Genomic DNA, 24,327 nt, shown 5'->3' with positions numbered 1-24,327 from the left:
AAGTAAAAAGAATAGTGTTTTACTAGGAATTGTAGCAATTCTGCTCATGTCCCATTGACTTTCTTAGGCATAGAATAACCTTTGAACAGAATAATCACAATTCTCTGTAAAAAATTTAAATATAAAAAAAGCCCAGCCTCAAAGTCATCAGCAGTACTTTGAAAATTACTTCAAAAACAACCTTGAGTCGGAGTTATCCCCGAGTGCCTTTCTCTCCCTTTTAAGCAGCCAGGCTGTTCATCTTCCTGTAATTCCCCACGACAAGCAACAGTAAATTAGTTATGCTTATCAGAACACATGCTCAATTCACCGGCTTAACGACGTGAACTCAAACTGAGAGATACCAGGAAAAGAAATGCAGCGGTTCCATTGGGCCATCGTATCCTCCTATTATATTTCACAACATGAGTGAAATACATTTGCCTGCCGGCAGCAGAATCGGTACAGCAGAACGGAGTCACGGGCAGCAGAGTCGGTACAGCAGAACGGAGTCACAGGAGCTCACAGGAGGATCTCATTTTTCTTTTCTTTTTTATCTACTTTTTGTCCCCATTTTCTATTTTTCTCCCATCCAAATTTCGTATTATCCAATTCTACCCTCCCCTGTCTCGAACGTTGTTAGACCATGCCTCCCACTGGTCGGCTGCAATGTGGACGAAGCCTTGCATCACGTGTCCCCTCTGGTACACGAGGAGGCAGCCGTCGCATCTTTTCATCTCTCAGTGGCGAGGAATAACGCGTGGGAGGCTCATGCTGCCCCCGATACTTCCTGATTCTGCTGTACAGGCGCACCAACCGACCTGTAGGAGTCGCTGTCCACAACGTCCGATCCCCACCCACCGGCTTTCCCACCCCCTAATACTGCCAATTGTATTAGTATGAACGACCAGCCAAGCCGGTAGCAATGCCGAGAGCTGGGCTCGAACCCAGCATCTCCTGCGTTAGTGGCGAGCGCCTTGCCCACTGCGCCACTTAGCCGTTCACACTAATACAATTGGCTGTATTAGAGGGTGGGAAAGCTGGCGGGGTGGGTCCGGGTCGTTGTAAACAGCGACTCCTACAGTTCGGTCGGGGCGCCTGCTCAGCGCGGATAGGATCTAAGGGGGGTAGTGTGATCCTTCCACACGTTACACCCTCTCAGTGAGAGTCCGCGCTGCCAGGTGAAAAGAAGCAGTTGATTGGCTAGACGTGTGTCAGAGGAAGCATGTGATAGCCTCCACTCTCCCAGACCGACTGTGGGGGGTAAGTGCGCAGGGACCAGGAAGGGGATTGGGAATTGGCATAACGACTAACATTGGGATGGGAGAAAATCGGAGGAAAAAGGAGGGGGGAAAAGATAAAAAAAAAAAAAAAAAATCTGGGAGTTATGAATTATGTAATGATGATTATGAGGTGATTCTGAGGGCTAGACTGACCTGTCAACGTGTGGTCTGAATGGTCACCTGTGCTTGTGTGAATAATCAACTGAGTTTGTAATGCACTGCATACTTATTCTCAAAAGAGAAACTGATCTAGAAGTTCACATGACCATATAAAACCTTTCAATAATGATGAAATTAAGTCAGATCAACAGTTCTATGCCAAGATGCTCAGTGAGTACTTGCCCAGATCTTCATTTAAATACCAGCCTTTAATTAATTAATAGTAATTAATTAATCGCATGCTTACTGCGTTAATAGTGTACTTTCTGGACGTTTCTCTGTTCTTTTGTTTGTTATATCAATTTGGCAGTGGATCAGTATTTGAAAGATTCATCACTAAAATCCAGTGAAGCAAAGTACGTATTTGTACGTAATATCTTTTGCACATAAGTACAGTTCTGAGGTACTTTACTTGAGTATTTCCATTTCAGGGAAAATTTGCTTTTATTCCACTACATTTCAATGGAAATATTGTACTTTTTTACCCCACTACCATTTATCTGGACCCATCAGTTATTAGTTACTTTGAAGAAAAGGTTTGCATATAGAAAAAATGGCAAAAATCTATAAAGATTATATACTTTCAAATTTGAAGCCTTCCAACTTCAAGAGGACATAATCAGAGCAGCATAAGGACCACATACCACTATAACCTTTAGAGGTCAATGTACATTTTAAGTACATCCAATATCAAATACTTCTCTAGTAGTATTTGAGTATAGTTTTAGTATAGTTAGTACTGTATACTCAGTATAGTTAGTATAGAGTATAGTTTTGAATGGAGATACTGTTCTATCTGGGTATTTCTACTTTTACTTAAGTAAAGGAACTGTGTACCTCGTCCACCACTGCTAGCATCAGATCAGCAGTCCTATTCCAAGATGCTCAATGAGTTTACATCAGGTACAAGCCTTGCTTATTAAGCAAACCATTGCATGCTTATTGCATTAATAGTGTTCACTTTTTTTTGTTGCAATTTGGCAGCGCATTTGTCTTTGATTGATTTAAAAGAGCCATAACTATAATTGAATCTTTGGGCGGTACTGGAGGATATGGGCCTTGGAAAGGAATTTATACACATGATTAAAGTGCTCTATGCCTCCCTCAGCAATGATAATGAATTAATATGCTCCACACTCTTCCCGGTCTCTAGTTCTTCTAGGTAGGGTTGTCCTCTGAGCCCCGGACTATTCACGCTTTCCCTCGAACCATTAGCCCAATTCATTAGACAATCAGAAGAAATCGCCCCTATAATAATCAATGAGACAGCACACAAAATTGCTCTTTATGCGGATGACTTAAACATTTTTATGGAAGACCCATAGCAATCAGCCTCAAAGTTACTTAATATAATTGATGACTTAAATTGATGAACGGTAAATTGTCAGTGTAACTGAGGGGTACAATTCCCTGACTGTATTGAATAAGTATGGTATCATTAAACCACTACTGAGTTATGTACATTACTACTGGCCATACAGTACACAGGTATATGTGATGAACACCCACACAATAACACGGCTTAACAAGGAAAGTACTGTTTGTAATATTTATTAGAAGAGCATCAATATTATCTTACATTATTGAGAATTAGAGTTGCGCTTGTAAGGCGAAGAATGTGCATGAATAGGTCAAGAGCGTAAGTCCATGAGCATATTACGAAGGGGATAATTAATACCACCGGTAGCATAAGAATTATATAAAGTACACTCGTAGGTCAGCTGGAGATACTAAGGGGATTCCCTCCGGTTGTAAGCCAGCAGGGGAGAGGAATGTTCGGGAGCAAAAGTCTGGATCAACGAGGAATCAATAAGCTCCAGCTACGGGAGGCGGTACATATACTCCCCTCGATCGGCAGACAAAAGCAGCAGCTATAATCCAAGTATGCGGGACAGCATGGATGAAAGCCAGCCAGCCTCTTCCTAGAGACGGGCTCGAGTGATGCTCCTCACGGGTTGATCCCACACAGCAGTGGGGGTAGACGGTTCTCTGCTCCAGCAGCCACAGTACCAAAGCAATAATCCAGCCGGAAAAGGCTCTGCATTCACCGGTGTAGATTCTCCTGTGCACGGTACTTCACATTAACTAGGTCGAACTTGACGTTATTTCACTAAGCTCTGACACTTTTACTATCCTATTCGCACGCGGTTCTAAGTGCTCTATTTAGACGCAAGGTTGCTCACTTCACTTGGTCGTTGACTCGTGATGAAGGCTTCAACTTGTTGGGTTAACTCGTTTGAGGGTAACTAACTGCTGTATCCACCTGCAACGTATTTATACGTAAGATGAATAATCTAGTGCCAACCTCAGTTCTGTCTCGTATTACTGCGCAAACCTGGGCATGTTGAGACAAGCCTTGGCGGTGGCTTTGAACTAGACATTGGGGGTATGGCCGTGGCGCCTAGGGGGTCGCTGTCCAATAGGAGAACGAATATTATGGTCTGGCTTGTACCTAGGTAAAGGGATATTCCGTGTATATATACAAAGAATATACAAGGGATATCAAACGATATACAAATATTATACATAGGATCTCAAGCAATAAATATATATATTCGGTTTAATCTGACCCTTTGTAACAGTCAGGCTTCAAAATTAACTGGCCCAAATCACCTTGTCTACCTCATAATGAGTTGGTCAAAGCGGTGCAACTACCGGATGACATCCCCATTGTTAAGTACTTAGGCATAGAGATAGAGACACTAAATCAGACAACTAAATATAACTTCACAGGTATATATTAAAATACACCAGGATCTGGATCGATGGTTGAGCCTTCCTAACTCATTACAGGCCCGAGCATCCATAATTAAAATGAACATACTACCTAGGATAAATTTTGTCAGCTCAATGCTCCCCCTGCCTCCTCCAATAGACCACTGGCGCAAGACTAAAACTATGATATCTCAATTAATTTCGAATAACAAACGCCCGAGAGTATTATTTTTTATTATTTACAATTTTGTTGTTAATAAAAAAAAATCGATTTTTATAATGTATTTAATTGTTATAAATAGGCCTACAACTAATCATTTATTATATATATATATATATATATATATATATATATATATATATATATATATATATATATATATATATATATATATATATATATATATATATATATATATGTCAACAGTGGTTGGTGCAGGGGTTTGGGGGTAGAAATATTTTTTTAAATGAGGCAAGGGGCAAGCCAATGCTTGTAGTTGGCAAAGAATTTAAATTATGTTTTATGTGAATTTCTTTGTATGCCTGTACCTGTGCCTTTCATCCAAAAATGAAATAAAAATATATGAAAAAAAAAATAACTACCACTCAACGTAGGAAACAGGATGGGGGCTTGGCAATCCCAGATTTTAAGTTGTACTTCTGGTCCTTCTCGCTGAGGCCCCTGATAAGCTTGTTTGACCCTGAAATTGCTGTGTCTTGGCGTTCCTTAGAAGCAGCAGCGGTCTCACCACAAAGATTACAGGATGTAGTATACTCCAATACCCCTATATCAAAATGCCAATTACGATATGGACTGATCATATCCCACGTGATTCAAACATGGCATAATGTAGAGGTTGTCAGGATCCGTCTGTCCAGCAGCCTGGCTTCGTTCCCCCGCCAGTTCAGGGATCCTGCCCTGCACTTCAGAGGCCCTGCCCTGCACCCCCCTCTAGTGGACTTTTCCCGTTACTCCCTGTGAGGTTTTGTCCATTGCTCACCTACTCGCTCTGTTCCTTTAAGCCTACTCGCTCTGTTCCTTTATTTTTCTGTTAATCAATTGCATTCTCCTCTCCTCACTAGCCCCCACCCTCGCGTTCGTTTGCTCTTCAGCAACCACACCCTTGGACTACCTGTCATTATGTGTTTGATTGGTCTGGTGCCGAACACACACTTTTAGTTCGATTATCAATTACCTCCCGCACCTGATGTGTATTCTAATTAGCACCCCTGTGGGCTTTAAGTACCTGGCTCTTCCCCTCTGTCCCTTGTCGGGTCGTGCCGTATCATTCCGTATCATATCTCTATCACCTAACTCCTTCGGGAGGTTCTCTGTCTACAGGCTCTTACGGGAGTTCTGTTTCTGTCTGCTGTTTTATCTCCGGCGTGAGACGGGGTGCAAGCTTTGGCCACCTGTCGCCGTTTGCCTGGATGGAGACATTGTTACTACGCTCTCTAATCCTCTACGGGAGGTATCCCAGTGTTCCACTTCAGACCTCCGCGCAGCAGACGTCCAGACGCGCATCCAGACCTCCGCGCAGCAGACGCCCAGACGCGCATCGCTTCCTAATACTCTACGGGAGGATGCGTCTCTCCGAGCCGGTGCGCTCTTCCGCGCAGACGCGCTCTTCACTCCAGGCACGCATCCAGACCTCCGCGCAGCAGACGCGCTCTTCACTCCAGACACGCATCGCTTCCTAATACTCTACGGGAGGATGCGTCTCTCCGAGCCGGCGCGCTCTTCCGCGCAGAAGCGCTCTTCACCCCAGACGCGCATTCAGACGCACTCCAGATGCGTCCTCCGTACCGGCGCGTACTCCAAGCAGACGCGCACCCCTCAGACCTCCGCGCCAGATGCGCCCTCCGTACCGGCGCGCACTCCAAGCAGACGCGCACCACTCAGACCTCGGCGCCAGATGCGCCCTCCGTACCGGCGCGTACTCCAAGCAGTCGCGCACCACTCAGACCTCCGCTGGGACAACCGTTCCCCGTGGCGACGCGCTCGCCCCGTTTTGATCCAACTCTCTTTACGCACAGCGCCTGGGTGAGTTTTTATGACTGTCTTTGATCCTATTCGTTTTTCGTGTGTTTAATGACACTGAAGATATCCTGCTTTTTGTCAGACTGTCACTCACCCAGCGTCAGCTTTTTGGATAGTTCATTGGGATAATCTTTGGCCTTAACATCGCTCACTGTGTGTATACACACCGAAGATATTATTCACTTGGATTTGTATTTTGGGACTTCGCTCACAGTGTTTATATACACCGAAGATTCTGTCACTTGGATTACTCTGTTTTTGGGACAAGTCACCTCTCCTGTCACCTGCTCTGTTTCGCAACTGAACTCTGAGCTAACCCGCTCCCTCTCTCCCTCTCGGTCCCGTTTACCACCCTCGGAGATCTGCCGAGAGAGATCTGCAGAGCGGTTCTGACGTCCACCGTCTGCTTCCTCAGACGAACCATCCCGGGAGAAGCTGCAGAGCAGCAACATTCATTAATGCTTGTGTTCCAAGGCCTTACCCTGTTTTCTCTGTCCGTTATGCAGCTCCAGCCCTCGCCCTGTTCCAAGGCCTTACCCTGTTTTTCTCTAGTCCTCCTAGTCCTCCCTGTCTAGTCCTTCCAGTCCTCCCTCTCCCCAGCCCACCTCCGCGGGCCTCTGTCCATGTTTCCCCACTCTAGTCCTCCTAGTCCTCCCTGTCCCCAGCCCGCCTCCGCGGGCCTCTGTCCCTGTCTCCCCTCTCTAGTCCTCCTAGTCCTCCCTGTCCAGTCCTCCTAGTCCTCCCTTTTCCTGCCCTGTCCCTTGCCCCGGCCCTGTTTTCCGTTAGCCTTCCCTTAGCCTTCCCCTTAGCCAGCTCGCCTCTTAAAGGCACTGTGCCTTTTCCCTTTCTTGTTATCCAGTAATTTGTGTTCTCCCTTAAAGGGACAGTGCCGTTTCTGTGTGTTTTCAATAAATGCCCAGTTCTTGGCTTACTCTCATACCTGTCTTGTGTTGTGCGATTGGGGTCGGTTACAAACCATAACAGTACGACCCGACCAATCGACGACCCCAGCCAGCACAGACGGTGTGGTTGAGTTTGCCTTTTTTTTTGTTTCTCCCCTGTTAGCTCCCCTGTTAGCCTGTTGACTCCCCTGTTTGCTTCCCTGTTAGCCTCGTTAGCTCCCCTGCAGCTTGTTAGGCCTCTACTACCAGCTTGGCCCCAGTCTGCTAGCTTAGCCCCGGCTGCTAGCACAGCCTCTATGTTAATGTAGCCCTTGCTGCTGGCATGGGCCCTGTAGCTAGCCATGCCCTGGCAGCTAACCCAGTCCCTCTGCATGGCCTCCACTTTTTGTGTAGCCTTCCCACTGCTAGGACTGCTCCTTCAGCTAGCAAGGTCAGTTTTCCCACTGCTAGAACTGCCCTTTCAGCTAGCAAGGTCAGTTTTTCTCCCACTGCTAGGACTGCCCTTTCAGCTAGCAAGGTCAGTTTTTTTCCCACTGCTAGGACTGCCCTTTCAGCTAGCAAGGTCAGTTTTCTCCCACTGCTAGGACTGCCCTTTCAGCTAGCAAGGTCAGTTTTCCCACTGCTAGGACTGCCCTTTCAGCTAGCAAGGTCAGTTTTTTCCCACTGCTAGGACTGCCTTTTCAGCTAGCAAGGTCAGTTTTTTCCCACTGCTAGGACTGCCCTTTCAGCTAGCAAGGTCAGTTTTCTCCCACTGCTAGGACTGCCCCTTCAGCTAGCAAGGTCAGTTTTTCCCACTACTAGGACTGCCCTTTCAGCTAGCAAGGTCAGTTTTCTCCCACTGCTAGGACTGCCCTTTCAGCTAGCAAGGTCAGTTTTCCCACTGCTAGGACTGCCCTTTCAGCTAGCAAGGTCAGTTTTCTCCCGCTGCTAGGACTGCCCTTTCAGCTAGCAAGGTCAGTTTTCTCCCACTGCTAGGACTGCCGCTTCAGCTAGCAAGGTCAGTTTTCTCCCACTGCTAGGACTGCCCCTTCTGCTAGCAAGGTCAGTTCCCCACAGCTAGGACTGTCCTTCCAGCTAGCTTGTTCTCTCATGCTGGTCCAGCCCTGTCTGCCAGCCTAGCTCCGGCAGCTAGCGCAGCCTCTATGTTAATGTAGCAGTACGGCTAGCATAGGCCCTGTAGCGATCAGTGCCCTGGCAGCTACCCTTTCCCTCTGCTAGCCCCTTCCCTGTTCCCCTCTCCAGTGCCCCTGTTCCAGCCCTGTCTGCTAGCCTAGCTCCGGCAGCTAGCGCAGCCTCTATGTTAATGTAGCGGTACAGCTAGCATAGGCCCTGTGGCTATCATTGCCCTTGGCTGTTACCCCTCAGCTCCTCTAGTTACCCCTCTGCTCCTCTAGTTACCCCTCAGCTCCTCTGGTTACCCGTCAGCTCCTCTGGTTACCCCTCAGCTCCTCCAGTTGCCCCTCAGCTACCATGGTTACCCCTCAGCTACCCTGTTCTTTTGCTAGCCCCACTTTTGTTGTGGCTTCCCCTGCTGGCTTGGCCCAGTACTTTTTGTTTGTTGCCTTGTTTTGTTCCCCTGCCACTCTGTCTGTATTTTAGGGTCGCCGGGTGGCTCCCGTGGAGGGGGGGGTACTGTGAGGTTTTGTCCATTGCTCACCTACTCGCTCTGTTCCTTTAAGCCTACTCGCTCTGTTCCTTTATTTTTCTGTTAATCAATTGCATTCTCCTCTCCTCACTAGCCCCCACCCTCGCGTTCGTTTGCTCTTCAGCAACCACACCCTTGGACTACCTGTCATTATGTGTTTGATTGGTCTGGTGCCGAACACACACTTTTAGTTCGATTATCAATTACCTCCCGCACCTGATGTGTATTCTAATTAGCACCCCTGTGGGCTTTAAGTACCTGGCTCTTCCCCTCTGTCCCTTGTCGGGTCGTGCCGTATCATTCCGTATCATATCTCTATCACCTAACTCCTTCGGGAGGTTCTCTGTCTACAGGCTCTTACGGGAGTTCTGTTTCTGTCTGCTGTTTTATCTCCGGCGTGAGACGGGGTGCAAGCTTTGGCCACCTGTCGCCGTTTGCCTGGATGGAGACATTGTTACTACGCTCTCTAATCCTCTACGGGAGGTATCCCAGTGTTCCACTTCAGACCTCCGCGCAGCAGACGTCCAGACGCGCATCCAGACCTCCGCGCAGCAGACGCCCAGACGCGCATCGCTTCCTAATACTCTACGGGAGGATGCGTCTCTCCGAGCCGGCGCGCTCTTCCGCGCAGACGCGCTCTTCACTCCAGGCGCGCATCCAGACCTCCGCGCAGCAGACGCGCTCTTCACTCCAGACACGCATCGCTTCCTAATACTCTACGGGCACCACTCAGACCTCGGCGCCAGATGCGCCCTCCGTACCGGCGCGTACTCCAAGCAGTCGCGCACCACTCAGACCTCCGCTGGGACAACCGTTCCCCGTGGCGACGCGCTCGCCCCGTTTTGATCCAACTCTCTTTACGCACAGCGCCTGGGTGAGTTTTTATGACTGTCTTTGATCCTATTCGTTTTTCGTGTGTTTAATGACACTGAAGATATCCTGCTTTTTGTCAGACTGTCACTCACCCAGCGTCAGCTTTTTGGATAGTTCATTGGGATAATCTTTGGCCTTAACATCGCTCACTGTGTGTATACACACCGAAGATATTATTCACTTGGATTTGTATTTTGGGACTTCGCTCACAGTGTTTATATACACCGAAGATTCTGTCACTTGGATTACTCTGTTTTTGGGACAAGTCACCTCTCCTGTCACCTGCTCTGTTTCCCAACTGAACTCTGAGCTAACCCGCTCCCTCTCTCCCTCTCGGTCCCGTTTACCACCCTCGGAGATCTGCCGAGAGAGATCTGCAGAGCGGTTCTGACGTCCACCGTCTGCTTCCTCAGACGAACCATCCCGGGAGAAGCTGCAGAGCAGCAACATTCATTAATGCTTGTGTTCCAAGGCCTTACCCTGTTTTCTCTGTCCGTTATGCAGCTCCAGCCCTCGCCCTGTTCCAAGGCCTTACCCTGTTTTTCTCTAGTCCTCCTAGTCCTCCCTGTCTAGTCCTTCCAGTCCTCCCTCTCCCCAGCCCGCCTCCGCGGGCCTCTGTCCCTGTTTCCCCACTCTAGTCCTCCTAGTCCTCCCTGTCCCCAGCCCGCCTCCGCGGGCCTCTGTCCCTGTCTCCCCTCTCTAGTCCTCCTAGTCCTCCCTGTCCAGTCCTCCTAGTCCTCCCTTTTCCTGCCCTGTCCCTTGCCCCGGCCCTGTTTTCCGTTAGCCTTCCCTTAGCCTTCCCCTTAGCCAGCTCGCCTCTTAAAGGCACTGTGCCTTTTCCCTTTCTTGTTATCCAGTAATTTGTGTTCTCCCTTAAAGGGACAGTGCCGTTTCTGTGTGTTTTCAATAAATGCCCAGTTCTTGGCTTACTCTCATACCTGTCTTGTGTTGTGCGATTGGGGTCGGTTACAAACCATAACACTCCCGTTCCTGCCACTGCTACTGGCAATTAATGTGTGTATCCTCCATATGTCCTTAATGTTCAATGTATTCTCCGTAGTGTTGTCTTTGTTACCCACTCTGTTTCCTGGTCTGGTCTAGTGTGTTGTCTTTTGTATTTTGTATGTATTGTTAGTCAGTCCTGTCATATATTTGGTGTCATTGTTTGTCAGCCTGTGTGTCTGTCCAGGTGTGTCTTGTTAGTAATTAGTCTCCCTATATATTCTGTCCTTTCCTGTTACTCCCCTGTCGGTTCGTTATCATTGTTATCATATCATATCTTATCAATGTTTGTGATTCCACGCAACACTCTTCCGTGCTCTCCACGTTTGTACCCTGTTATCGGGTTTTTGGTATCGTGTAATCTGCCAGCTTATGCTGAGGTACTATTTTTGTTTTGTTGTAGTTTAAGCCTTGTGTAAATACAAGTAAAGCCTTTTGACTACATCCCGTTGTGTCCTGCCTGTCTCTCTTCCTCGTTCCTGTGATTGCTATTGGGTCCCCACCGCCACCGAATCCTCACAGAGGTTTTGTGCTGTTAAGTGCCTGTGGCACCTTGACTCTTCAATTTTTCATAACCAGCAACTACTTGTTGGGCACAAACCTGTTAATATTCCTCAATGGGAGAGGAGGGGAGTTCATACTCTGGATTCCAGAGTCTGGAAGATATATATGATAGAAAAACGGTCTTTGAGCGTTTCAGGACCTAAAAGAGTTTTATGATCTACCCGGCGAATCATTCTTCCTCTACCTGCAACTAAGGTCTGCGCTCAGGGCTCACGGTGTGCCGTGGGCTCAAGCATTGCATCCACACCCTTTTGTCGGGCTTATCGGAGACAGGACAACCACAAGAGGGTTTGTCTCAGATTTGTATACACTTTTAATCAAATCCACATATAAAAAATTTACATTAGATACAATCTGGCGAGGGGACATCCCAGAGTTAATTTTGTTCTTGACTTATTGTGATGTTTTCTTCTTGACTTGTTTAAAGAAGACGTATCCGGCCCATGGGGACATTAACGTGTGTTGTCGGGCCTTACAAATAAATTTGATTTGATTTGATTTGAGACCCTGAGTTTGACTGGGATGACGTTTGGACAAATGTTATATTAGCCTCCCGCAACCCTTATCACCAGCAAATTGATTTTAATTATATTCATAGGACGTATCTCATACCTAGGAAGCTGTTAGCTATGGGACTGGTGGTGACTGACTCGCTGTGCACTTTGTGCACTTTGTGCTCTCTAAGGGCTTTATATGCACATGTTCGGGGATTGCCCACCAGTAGCCCAATTTTGGAAATCCATAACAACTAAACTCTCAAACATTTGTAACATAACAATTCCACTCACGGCAGCAACACACTACTTCTAAACGATATATCATTACGACCAGCATCCATACAACAAAAAAGAATCATTCTGGCAGGCGTTACAGACAGCAGCCAAGAAGCTGATAGCTATGAGATGGAAGGAGGATGGAGAGGAAATGTCTAATGTCTTTTGTGGTGTTTGTGGTGTTTTAAATTTTACTCTGTATTTTGTATTCTGTATTTATTATTTCTAATTGTCTTGTCATTATTATTGTAACTGAGGGGTACAATTCCCTGACTGTATTACTAGATATGATACTTACTACCACTACCTTTGTACTTAATATTCGGCCACCCAGTACACGGCATAAATATATTATGATGAACACTGTCACGTAGATGAAACGGATCCAACACAAATGTACGAATTAGAAATAGGTCTTTATTTCTACACAGCGATGGTGTGTAGAGCAAGCACTTAATCAAATCAATCACATTTATGAATGGGAATTAGTATGCACTTTTATGGCAAGAGTATTCGTCGGTATATCAATAGAGAATGTCCAATCTCTGAAGGCGCAGGTGGTACATATACAACCTGGAATAGTTAAGGAATAACAGCAATGATACTTTGGATTATAGACTGGATACACTAGGGGGGGTTAATCCGGTCGCTTGTAAGCCGACAGGAGTAGGAAGGGGGGGGGGGGGGTAGAGTCCGGCCGCCTCATCCGGCCAAGGGTATCCCAGGTGAACCCACTGTAGTGCCGTTCAATGCGCCGGCGATCCTTGGACCACAGATGAAAGCAGATGGACTCTTTGTGGGCCGGCGTCCTCCGGTCCACGGAGGAGAGACGTGAAGCGACCTCGTCTTGCAGAGCGTCTCCTCACCTTGCGTCCTCTCCAGGGGGGGGGGTTCCAACACACGGCAGTGTCGGGGGTCTTTATCCATGGAATAATCAACGTATACAAAGCATAATCCGTGCCTGGGAAGGCGGGCTGTCGTCGGTAGAATAATCCGGTATACAGGTCCACTCGCTCGTCGGCTCTGGGGCTCCTCGGGTGCAGCTTCACGTGGGGTCAACCACCCTGGATAAGCAGCCAGTTCTCTGCCCGAAACGATGGGGTGCTGACTACGGTAGTATTCTCACCGCACGAAGCACTATATATTAACAGACTATTATTAGCTTAATAGACTACGTCCAACTCGACGATATAGTGCCAAATATGACTATTCAAATATTAATATACACGATGTCTCAATACCGATGGTAGGCGAACTTGGCCTTACTCCCACACGTGGCGTCGCGGGGAGGCTTTACGTCTGTGACTCTATTGGAGGGTAAGAAACTGGACTGAAAAGAAGTCCTACTTTAGTAGCGCAGTATATATACGCACTATGAACAAATAGTCCCATTAGTGGTGCGGTAGCCAGATTCCTACGCGGAACTAGGACTTGTTCGTACATGTTGAGCGGTACGTTTGAACTGGGTCTAGGGGGTATGGCAGCCTGGCACCAAGGTCTCGACCAATAGTAGAATGGAGACTATTATGGGATGTTCAGTAGGCTAGAATGGATATTCAATGCATATTGTACAAGGAATATACAAGGGATATCAAGGAATATTAGAGAATATACAAATACAATTAAATATATATATATAAATAAATATATATATTCGGTTTAATCTGGCCCTTCACAACAGCCACCCCCTGATTGGTCCCAGACCTAATCAGTTAAGCAGAGACAGATTAATCGCGTTGTCTATTTACACATAAGGGTTTGCTGTAGGGGTCAGTCAACTTCACAAAGTCATAGGGTTATAGGGTCATGGTCATCATCGATTGTGTCTGGGAGTCGGGGCAGTTCTATGAGCCTCGCCACGGGACGGGTGTAAGTGCGACCCTGGACAAGCACTTCAGCTGCTCGGACCTTGCCGTCGGCACCGGTGATCACTTTGCTTACGCGGCCGGCCGGCCACATAGCTCTGGGCAGTGATTGATCAATAATCATGACGACTGTTCCTTCTGTCAAATTGTCTCTCTCCTTTACCCACTTCTGGCGGGTCTGTAGAGACGGTAGGTAGTGTAGTAGGAAACTGCTCCAAAACTTGTCGGCTAATACTTGGCTGTACCTCCACATTCGTCGGCCGTTCGCTTCTTCAGGCCGGTACATTGTCTGGGGTAATGCAGGATCTAGCCGCCCCATCAGGAGTGTGTTGGGGTCTGCGGAGATAACAGTGCTCAATCCACAGAACACAGGCTTCTTATTCTCAGCCTCCTCCTGACTGGCTTCCCTCGGGATAGGCGTGGGCCACTGTCCTTCCGGGAGTCTTAGGAATGCGGGGCCGTCACTGTAAGCATTGTGACGGGTGAGGTCATCCAGGGGCATCCCCCGGGTGATGACGTCAGCTGGGTTCTGTTTTGTATCAACGTAGCGCCACTCTGTTTCTCCGGTTAACTCTTCGGTTAAGTCTTGAATCTCGGTGACTCTGACTCCCACGAAGACTTTGTACTTGCATGAGTCCGATTTGATCCAGGCGAGTACTGTCGTGGAATCTGACCACAGGATTGTTCTAGACACCGGTATGGTGAGCTCACGTTGGATGAGCGTGGCTAGGTGCGCTCCGGCTAGGGCTGCGCAGAGCTCTAGGCGTGGGATAGATTGTTGCTTGCGTGGGGCTATTCTCGAGCGGGCGAGGACAAATGCTGTGTAGATCTCTCCCCCCTTTTCTTGGGCCCGCAAGTAGGCTACTGATCCGTATGCGACCTCTGAGGCGTCACTGAAGACGTGTAAGTCCATTTTACATGTCTCTGGCCTCACCGTGGGTGGGAAGTAGCTTCGGCGCATATTAACGCCTGGGAGTGAGTGGAGCTCCATCTCCCACTCTCTCCAGGTGGATGCAAGGTGCGGGAATGGGGTCGTCCCAGCCCTGGTCCTTGTCCCACAATGCTCGTACAATCATTTTTGCCCTGGTGGTGTACGGTAGAATACATCCTAGCGGGTCATATTGTCGGGCGAGTGTTGTGTACACACTCCGTCTGGTGGTCGGCGCCGCCGCCGGCCTTCCCTGCTCCGTAGTCAGGGGCTTGTGTCTGTAGTGAAGCGAATCTGTTTTGAATCGCCACACCAATCCCAGGGTCATCTCCTGGGCTTCTCCCGGGATTGTAGCCATCCAGGTCTCGCTGCTGGTTGCCTTGTCCTCGGAGGAGAGGCTGTGCAGTACTTGCGGATCGCTGCTGGCCCACTGCCTGAGATCAAAGCTGCCTTTGATCAATGAGGCGCGGAGTTTAATCAGGAGAGCCTCGGCTTCTTCCTGGGTTGAAAGGCTTTGTAGACAGTTGTCTACGTAGAAGCTGTTCTTTACGCTGTGTCGGACCTCTTCGTCCGCTGCTGGGTTCTCTGCTACATGTTTCTGTAGTGCAAATGTAGCACAGCAGGGGCTGCACGTCGTTCCGAAGGGGAGGACTTCCCATTGGTAGATGGCTGGGTGCTCATCTCCTGGCTTCTCTCTCCATAGGAACCGTAACAGGGGCTTGTCCTCCTCTACTAATCTCACCTGCAGGAACATTCCTTTAATGTCCCCGCTGATGGCCACCTTTTCCTGGCGGAAGCGGAGTAGAACGCCGAGTAGGGAGGGGCCGAGTGTGGGACCGGGCAGTAACTCTTTATTCAGATTTTGGGATCCGATCTGGTAGCTGCAGTTAAATACTATGCGGTCTTTACCGTTGTGATGGACCTTGTGGTGAGGCACGTACCACGATTCAGTGGTCTGGTCAGCCTCTTTAATGTCCATCTTTGTGACGTGTCCCGCTGTGATGAGCTTCTCAATCTCAGCGCGGTATACACTCTCTTGGGCGGGGTTCTTGGCTAAGCGCCGCTCCGTGTTCAGCAGGTACCGTTCTGTGGCGTCTGTCTTGGCGTGGAAAGTAGGCATTCCTTCTCGCCGCAGGAGTGGCGTGGCGTATCTCAACACGCCGTTGACCGGGACTCTCTTGGTCCCTGTCTCGAGGAGGTGAATGGCGTAAATGTCATCTTTAGAGCGAATGTCTTTCCTTCCGTTCTTAAAGGGCATTTGTTCCAAGGTCCATAACCGCTCTACGTGTTGCAGGAGTGCGGTTTCTCCCTCTGTGACTCGGGAGTGGAGACATCTAGTGGCTGTACTTCGGTTGAGAGATTTGGCGAGCGGGCCTTGGAGAGTCCATCCCAAACGGGTCTCGACTGCTGCAGGACAGCCTCGGGGTCCGGTATGAACCCGGTCTATCGGGACAATGAGGTCTGCATGGTCGGAGCCTATCAACAGGGTCGGCATAGCATTGTCTATGAGCGGGATCGGTAACTTGCGCAGATGTACATATTTCTCCATCAGCTTGGCGACGGGGTATGTGTACCGCGACAGTCCTATTTCTTGGCTGGTGAAAGCGTCTGTAATCTGGTACCGTCGCTCAGGCTGGCCGCTTGCTGCGATAGAGAATGAGACATTCTCGCCCTTTATCGTCTTCAAATCTCGTCTTATTGTCCGAATTGTCATTTGGGTTTCGCTTCCCCGCAGCCCTAGCTGGGCCGCAGCGGAGGCGAGCAGAAGGGTCTTCTCTGACCCGTCATCGAGGACGGCGTAAGTGTCCAGGACTTTATTCTGGTAGCTTAGTGTCACACGCACTACTTTTAGGAGTACTCGGGCTCCACTGCTGCTGGCGGGATCGATGTACATGACGCTCGCTTTGCTGCTGGATGGTGCGGGTGAAGGGCGCCGTCTGTTACTGTCGTGAAGTATGTCCAGATGGGCTCCATCGCACTTGGTGCACCTTTTCTTTAAGCGGCATTCGGCTGCCATGTGTGAGCGCGCACAGCGAAAACAGCGCTTGTTGGACTTTATCCATTGACTTGCTTCCTCCGCGTTCAGCTTGGGGAAGGAGTCACATTGCGCTAGCCAGTGTTCTTTCTCACAGTAGGGGCACACTATCTTCCACTTCTCCGTTCTGGAGGGGGTACTGTGGCTCCTGCTGCTCGGTACTGACTCCGATTGGTGCATCACAGTCACCGATCTTCTTCCATCATTTAGTCGTCTGGTTCCTTCTCTGGAGCCAGGGGTGCTCCGTCCGAATGTATCCAGCCGTAGGCTGCTGACTTCTCTCGCCAGGAAGTCTGCTAGGTCGAGGAGGTTCGGTTCGGGGCCATTCGGGTCTCGGTGGTCTCTCTGTCGCCTAAAACGCTCCTGTCGAGCGGGCGGCAGCTTCTCCAAGATCCTTTCCACATTTGAGTTGGCGTAAAGTTCATGCCTCCCCTTCTCTCTCTGCGCTCCCAACATCCCTACCAGGGACTGCACTCTGATGGACAGGTCGTCCAGTGCTCGATTGTCTATTGCTGGGGGTAAGCGGTCGATGTGTCGGATCTCCTGGATCACGTAATCCCATATGCGCCCATACCTCTGGTCCAATGCTACCAGCGCTGCTGTGTATGGGGTGGTGGAAGTCGCGTAGGCGAGCGCTATATTATGTGCGCGGGGTACCTTTAAGTGCTTCAGTAGGATGGCGTATTTATGGCGTTCATCCAATACATCCACCAACATGGTCTCCAGACACATGCGGAGTTCTGTATACTGGGCCCGGTTCTCTTGGGTGAAGTCGGGTACCATAGGCGTGCCAATGTATGACGCTGACTGTGGATACATCGGCGAGCGTTGGGGGAGAGGCCTCCTAGGCGAGTCTCCTCCCGCTCCTTGGTATGGGCTGGTACCGGCAGTGTACCATGGCCCGCTTGTCCAGGTGCTGTTCCTCGGTGCGGGTCGTGCGTCGTGCTCACCCGTGTATAGAGTCGGGGGTCTGTAGCGCAGCTCCGCGGGAGTATAGCCTGGGCTGTACCGGACCTCCTGGTCCGGTAGAGTACTGTGCTGTCGTCGGGCGTGGTTCTCCTCCTCTTCCTCTTCGTCTTCAGTTAGGTCATCCAGTGCTTGTAGTCTCTGGTTTAGCCTCTCCACAGGATATGCTGCTCCTTCCCGGTTGCTAGGTCTCGCTTGGACCGGTGGGGGGAGGTGGTCTGTGGGGGGTATAGACCTCGTCTGTTGGTCAAGTTCAGGGTTGTTTACTCGGCTAGGGGATGCCGCCCTGGAGGTGTGTCTAGACGAGTTCCTGGAGCCTCTGGCGGAGGGAGAGGGTGTTGTCCGTCTGATCAGCTGTTCTACTAGTTGCGCTTGCTGTCTGTCGCGCTCTGCGTCCCGTAGAGCACCAGCAGCTGCTCGCTGGCTGTCTGCTCGGTCTCGGGCCACATTCTCTTCTCTCTGAATGCGTCTTATTTCTAGACGTATATGCTCTTCTTCGCTCCGCTGCTGGATCTGCAGTCGGTCGCGTTCAGCAGCGGCGTTCAGGCTGATGAGGAAGGCCTGCTGTAGGGTCCTCTCTGCCTCGCTGGGAGAAGGCGGTTGTATAGGGGAGCCTTCCCTCGGGGTACTCCTTGCGGAGCCTTGGAGCTCTATCTCCACGGTGCTCTCCCCGTCTTCTTCCGTGCCGAGTTCTCTCTCGGTAGCGTTGTATTCCTCCCGGGACTCATCGGGGACTACTTCTTCAGTACTGGCAGGGTGTGAAGTCATGTCTGGTTCCCACTGGTCCCCACCGTGAACTTGGTCAGTTACATTAGAACCCGTAGGGGCCTCTATGGTCGGGGTAGTCTGGGCGTTGGGGTTAGACATACTTTTACTTTCTAGTTTTACCGCGTTTACTGTTAGTAGAAGACTAGGTTGTTGACTGACAGCGTAAGCCTCTAAGTACTGAGGGAGCCGTCGTTCGCGCTGCGGGCGTTGGTTAGGAGGATCGTTTCGTGGAGTGTTCATCATAGGCCATTTCAATATTAATAACACTATATTAATATTACACTGATTACCATCCGGCTCGAAGGACCAATTGTAACTGAGGGGTACAATTCCCTGACTGTATTACTAGATATGATACTTACTACCACTACCTTTGTACTTAATATTCGGCCACCCAGTACACGGCATAAATATATTATGATGAACACTGTCACGTAGATGAAACGGATCCAACACAAATGTACGAATTAGAAATAGGTCTTTATTTCTACACAGCGATGGTGTGTAGAGCAAGCACTTAATCAAATCAATCACATTTATGAATGGGAATTAGTATGCACTTTTATGGCAAGAGTATTCGTCGGTATATCAATAGAGAATGTCCAATCTCTGAAGGCGCAGGTGGTACATATACGACCTGGAATAGTTAAGGAATAACAGCAATGATACTTTGGATTATAGACTGGATACACTAGGGGGGGTTAATCCGGTCGCTTGTAAGCCGACAGGAGTAGGAAGGGGGGGGGGGGGTAGAGTCCGGCCGCCTCATCCGGCCAAGGGTATCCCAGGTGAACCCACTGTAGTGCCGTTCAATGCGCCGGCGATCCTTGGACCACAGATGAAAGCAGATGGACTCTTTGTGGGCCGGCGTCCTCCGGTCCACGGAGGAGAGACGTGAAGCGACCTCGTCTTGCAGAGCGTCTCCTCACCTTGCGTCCTCTCCAGGGGGGGGGGGTTCCAACACACGGCAGTGTCGGGGGTCTTTATCCATGGAATAATCAACGTATACAAAGCATAATCCGTGCCTGGGAAGGCGGGCTGTCGTCGGTAGAATAATCCGGTATACAGGTCCACTCGCTCGTCGGCTCTGGGGCTCCTCGGGTGCAGCTTCACGTGGGGTCAACCACCCTGGATAAGCAGCCAGTTCTCTGCCCGAAACGATGGGGTGCTGACTATGGTAGTATTCTCACCGCACGAAGCACTATATATTAACAGACTATTATTAGCTTAATAGACTACGTCCAACTCGACGATATAGTGCCAAATATGACTATTCAAATATTAATATACACGATGTCTCAATACCGATGGTAGGCGAACTTGGCCTTACTCCCACACGTGGCGTCGCGGGGAGGCTTTACGTCTGTGACTCTATTGGAGGGTAAGAAACTGGACTGAAAAGAAGTCCTACTTTAGTAGCGCAGTATATATACGCACTATGAACAAATAGTCCCATTAGTGGTGCGGTAGCCAGATTCCTACGCGGAACTAGGACTTGTTCGTACATGTTGAGCGGTACGTTTGAACTGGGTCTAGGGGGTATGGCAGCCTGGCACCAAGGTCTCGACCAATAGTAGAATGGAGACTATTATGGGATGTTCAGTAGGCTAGAATGGATATTCAATGCATATTGTACAAGGAATATACAAGGGATATCAAGGAATATTAGAGAATATACAAATACAATTAAATATATATATATAAATAAATATATATATTTGGTTTAATCTGGCCCTTCACAACAATTATGATTATTATTGTTGAAGTACTGTCCTGTGATGTCCTGTGTATTATTGTTGTCACTGTATTATGTTGTGTTCTGTTTAATAAAAAATTGGAAATAAAGAACATTTAAAAAAAATATATATATATATATATATATATATATAATTGAATAGAATGATTAATATAAGATTTCAAACACTTATCATGAGCCTTTGACATAATTAAATATTTCTTAAGTATATAGGCTAACAGTCTGGCATTAGTTTGTCTTGGAGGAGTAACACTTGTGAGAAACCAAAGTAAGCAAAGCTGATTTTATATGTTTCTGCCACCTTGTGGTAGAACATCTATGAGGTGAAGCTCTATCATGTCCTTTGAACTGAGGACCCAGTTGAATTAGCTCTAAGCTACATGTCAGATAAGACTTGTAATTGATGGAGTCTACACAAGGCTAACAGAGTATCATTACTTATTGATCACTAATAGTCATCATGCTGCAATTCAAGTCCGGATCAACAGTTCATTCGTAATTAATGAGAGCAAGAGTATTGCCAACATGGAGGGTTTAATAATTCAACAGCGACATTGCATTTTCTTGCACATGTACAATTAAGGTCAAAGGTTGTAAATGTTACATTTAAACTTGTTGTTAAGAGTGTCAGCAGTGTGTTAGAGTGTTAAGAGTGTCAGCAGTGTGTCAGAGTGTTAAGAGCGTCAGCAGTGTGTCAGAGTGTTAAGAGTGTCAGCAGTGTGTTAGAGTGTTAAGAGTGTCAGCAGTGTGTCAGAGTGTTAAGAGTGTCAGCAGTGTGTCAGAGTGTTAAGAGTGTCAGCAGTGTGTTAGTGTGTTAAGAGTGTCAGCAGTGTGTTAGAGTGTTAAGAGTGTCAGCAGTGTGTTAGAGTGTTAAGAGTGTCAGCAGTGTGTTAGAGTGTTAAGAGTGTCAGCAGTGTGTCAGAGTGTTAAGAGCGTCAGCAGTGTGTTAGAGTGTTAAGAGTGTCAGCAGTGTGTCAGAGTGTTAAGAGTGTCAGCAGTGTGTCAGAGTGTTAAGAGTGTCAGCAGTGTGTTAGAGTGTTAAGAGTGTCAGCAGTGTGTTAGAGTGTTAAGAGTGTGTCAGAGTGTTAAGAGTGTGTCAGAGTGTTAAGAGCGTCAGCAGTGTGTTAGAGTGTTAAGAGTGTGTCAGAGTGTTAAGAGTGTGTCAGAGTGTTAAGAGCGTCAGCAGTGTGTCAGAGTGTTAAGAGTGTGTCAGAGTGTTAAGAGCGTCAGCAGTGTGTCAGAGTGTTAAGAGTGTGTCAGAGTGTTAAGAGCGTCAGCAGTGTGTCAGAGTGTTAAGAGTGTCAGCAGTGTGTCAGAGTGTTAAGAGCGTCAGCAGTGTGTTAGAGTGTTAAGAGTGTCAGCAGTGTGTCAGAGTGTTAAGAGCGTCAGCAGTGTGTCAGAGTGTTAAGAGTGTGTCAGAGTGTTAAGAGTGTCATCAGTGTGTTAGATTGTTAAGAGTGTCAGCAGTGTGTTAGAGTGTTAAGAGCGTCAGCAGTGTGTCAGAGTGTTAAGAGTGTCAGCAGTGTGTCAGAGTGTTAAGAGCGTCAGCAGTGTGTCAGAGTGTTAAGAGTGTCAGCAGTGTGTTAGAGTGTTAAGAGTGTTAAGAGTGTCAGCAGTGTGTCAGAGTGTTAAGAGTGTCAGCAGTGTGTCAGAGTGTTAAGAGTGTGTCAGAGTGTTAAGAGCGTCAGCAGTGTGTCAGAGTGTTAAGAGTGTGTCAGAGTGTTAAGAGCGTCAGCAGTGTGTCAGAGTGTTAAGAGTGTCAGCAGTGTGTCAGAGTGTTAAGAGCGTCAGCAGTGTGTTAGAGTGTTAAGAGTGTCAGCAGTGTGTCAGAGTGTTAAGAGCGTCAGCAGTGTGTCAGAGTGTTAAGAGTGTGTCAGAGTGTTAAGAGTGTCATCAGTGTGTTAGATTGTTAAGAGTGTCAGCAGTGTGTTAGAGTGTTAAGAGCGTCAGCAGTGTGTCAGAGTGTTAAGAGTGTCAGCAGTGTGTCAGAGTGTTAAGAGCGTCAGCAGTGTGTCAGAGTGTTAAGAGTGTCAGCAGTGTGTTAGAGTGTTAAGAGTGTCAGCAGTGTGTTAGAGTGTTAAGAGTGTCAGCAGTGTGTTAGAGTGTTAAGAGTGTCAGCAGTGTGTCAGAGTGTTAAGAGTGTCAGCAGTGTGTTAGAGTGTTAAGAGTGTCAGCAGTGTGTTAGAGTGTTAAGAGCGTCAGCAGTGTGTCAGAGTGTTAAGAGTGTCAGCAGTGTGTTAGAGTGTTAAGAGTGTCAGCAGTGTGTTAGAGTGTTAAGAGTGTGTTAGAGTGTTAAGAGTGTCAGCAGTGTGTTAGAGTGTTAAGAGCGTCAGCAGTGTGTTAGAGTGTTAAGAGTGTGTCAGAGTGTTAAGAGCGTCAGCAGTGTGTCAGAGTGTTAAGAGTGTCAGCAGTGTGTTAGAGTGTTAAGAGTGTCAGCAGTGTGTCAGAGTGTTAAGAGCGTCAGCAGTGTGTTAGAGTGTTAAGAGTGTCAGCAGTGTGTTAGAGTGTTAAGAGTGTCAGCAGTGTGTCAGAGTGTTAAGAGTGTCAGCAGTGTGTTAGAGTGTTAAGAGCGTCAGCAGTATGTTAGAGTGTTAAGAGTGTGTTAGAGTGTTAAGAGTGTCAGCAGTGTGTTAGAGTGTTAAGAGCGTCAGCAGTGTGTCAGAGTGTTAAGAGTGTCAGCAGTGTGTTAGAGTGTTAAGAGTGTCAGCAGTGTGTTAGAGTGTTAAGAGTGTCAGCAGTGTGTCAGAGTGTTAAGAGTGTCAGCAGTGTGTTAGAGTGTTAAGAGCGTCAGCAGTGTGTCAGAGTGTTAAGAGTGTCAGCAGTGTGTAGAGTGTTAAGAGTGTCAGCAGTGTGTCAGAGTGTTAAGAGCGTCAGCAGTGTGTTAGAGTGTTAAGAGTGTCAGCAGTGTGTTAGAGTGTTAAGAGCGTCAGCAGTGTGTCAGAGTGTTAAGAGTGTCAGCAGTGTGTCAGAGTGTTAAGAGTGTCAGCAGTGTGTCAGAGTGTTAAGAGCGTCAGCAGTGTGTTAGAGTGTTAAGAGTGTCAGCAGTGTGTTAGAGTGTTAAGAGCGTCAGCAGTGTGTCAGAGTGTTAAGAGTGTCAGCAGTGTGTCAGAGTGTTAAGAGCGTCAGCAGTGTGTCAGAGTGTTAAGAGTGTCAGCAGTGTGTTAGAGTGTTAAGAGTGTCAGCAGTGTGTCAGAGTGTTAAGAGCGTCAGCAGTGTGTCAGAGTGTTAAGAGTGTCAGCAGTGTGTTAGAGTGTTAAGAGTGTCAGCAGTGTGTTAGAGTGTTAAGAGCGTCAGCAGTGTGTCAGAGTGTTAAGAGTGTCAGCAGTGTGTCAGAGTGTTAAGAGCGTCAGCAGTGTGTCAGAGTGTTAAGAGTGTCAGCAGTGTGTTAGAGTGTTAAGAGTGTCAGCAGTGTGTTAGAGTGTTAAGAGCGTCAGCCGTGTGTTAGAGTGTTAAGAGTGTCAGCAGTGTGTCAGAGTGTTAAGAGTGTTAAGAGTGTCAGCAGTGTGTTAGAGTGTTAAGAGTGTCAGCAGTGTGTTAGAGTGTTAAGAGCGTCAGCAGTGTGTTAGAGTGTTAAGAGTGTCAGCAGTGTGTTAGAGTGTTAAGAGTGTCAGCAGTGTGTTAGAGTGTTAAGAGTGTCAGCAGTGTGTCAGAGTGTTAAGAGTGTCAGTAGTGTGTCAGAGTGTTAAGAGTGTCAGCAGTGTGTTAGAGTGTTAAGAGTGTCAGCAGTGTGTCAGAGTGTTAAGAGTGTCAGTAGTGTGTTAGAGTGTTAAGAACGTCAGCAGTGTGTTAGAGTGTTAAGAGTGTCAGCAGTGTGTTAGAGTGTTAAGAGCGTCAGCAGTGTGTTAGAGTGTTAAGAGTGTCAGCAGTGTGTTAGAGTGTTAAGAGCGTCAGCAGTGTGTTAGAGTGTTAAGAGTGTCAGCAGTGTGTCAGAGTGTTAAGAGCGTCAGCAGTGTGTTAGAGTGTTAAGAGTGTGTTAGAGTGTTAAGAGTGTCAGCAGTGTGTTAGAGTGTTAAGAGCGTCAGCAGTGTGTTAGAGTGTTAAGAGTGTCAGCAGTGTGTCAGAGTGTTAAGAGT

Source organism: Notolepis coatsorum (assembly GCF_963971535.1).
Source record: "Notolepis coatsorum genome assembly, chromosome: 16".
NCBI classification, from domain to species: domain Eukaryota; kingdom Metazoa; phylum Chordata; class Actinopteri; order Aulopiformes; family Paralepididae; genus Notolepis; species Notolepis coatsorum.
The sequence above is the reverse complement of the archived record's forward strand: the minus strand, read 5'-3'. Positions refer to the sequence as shown.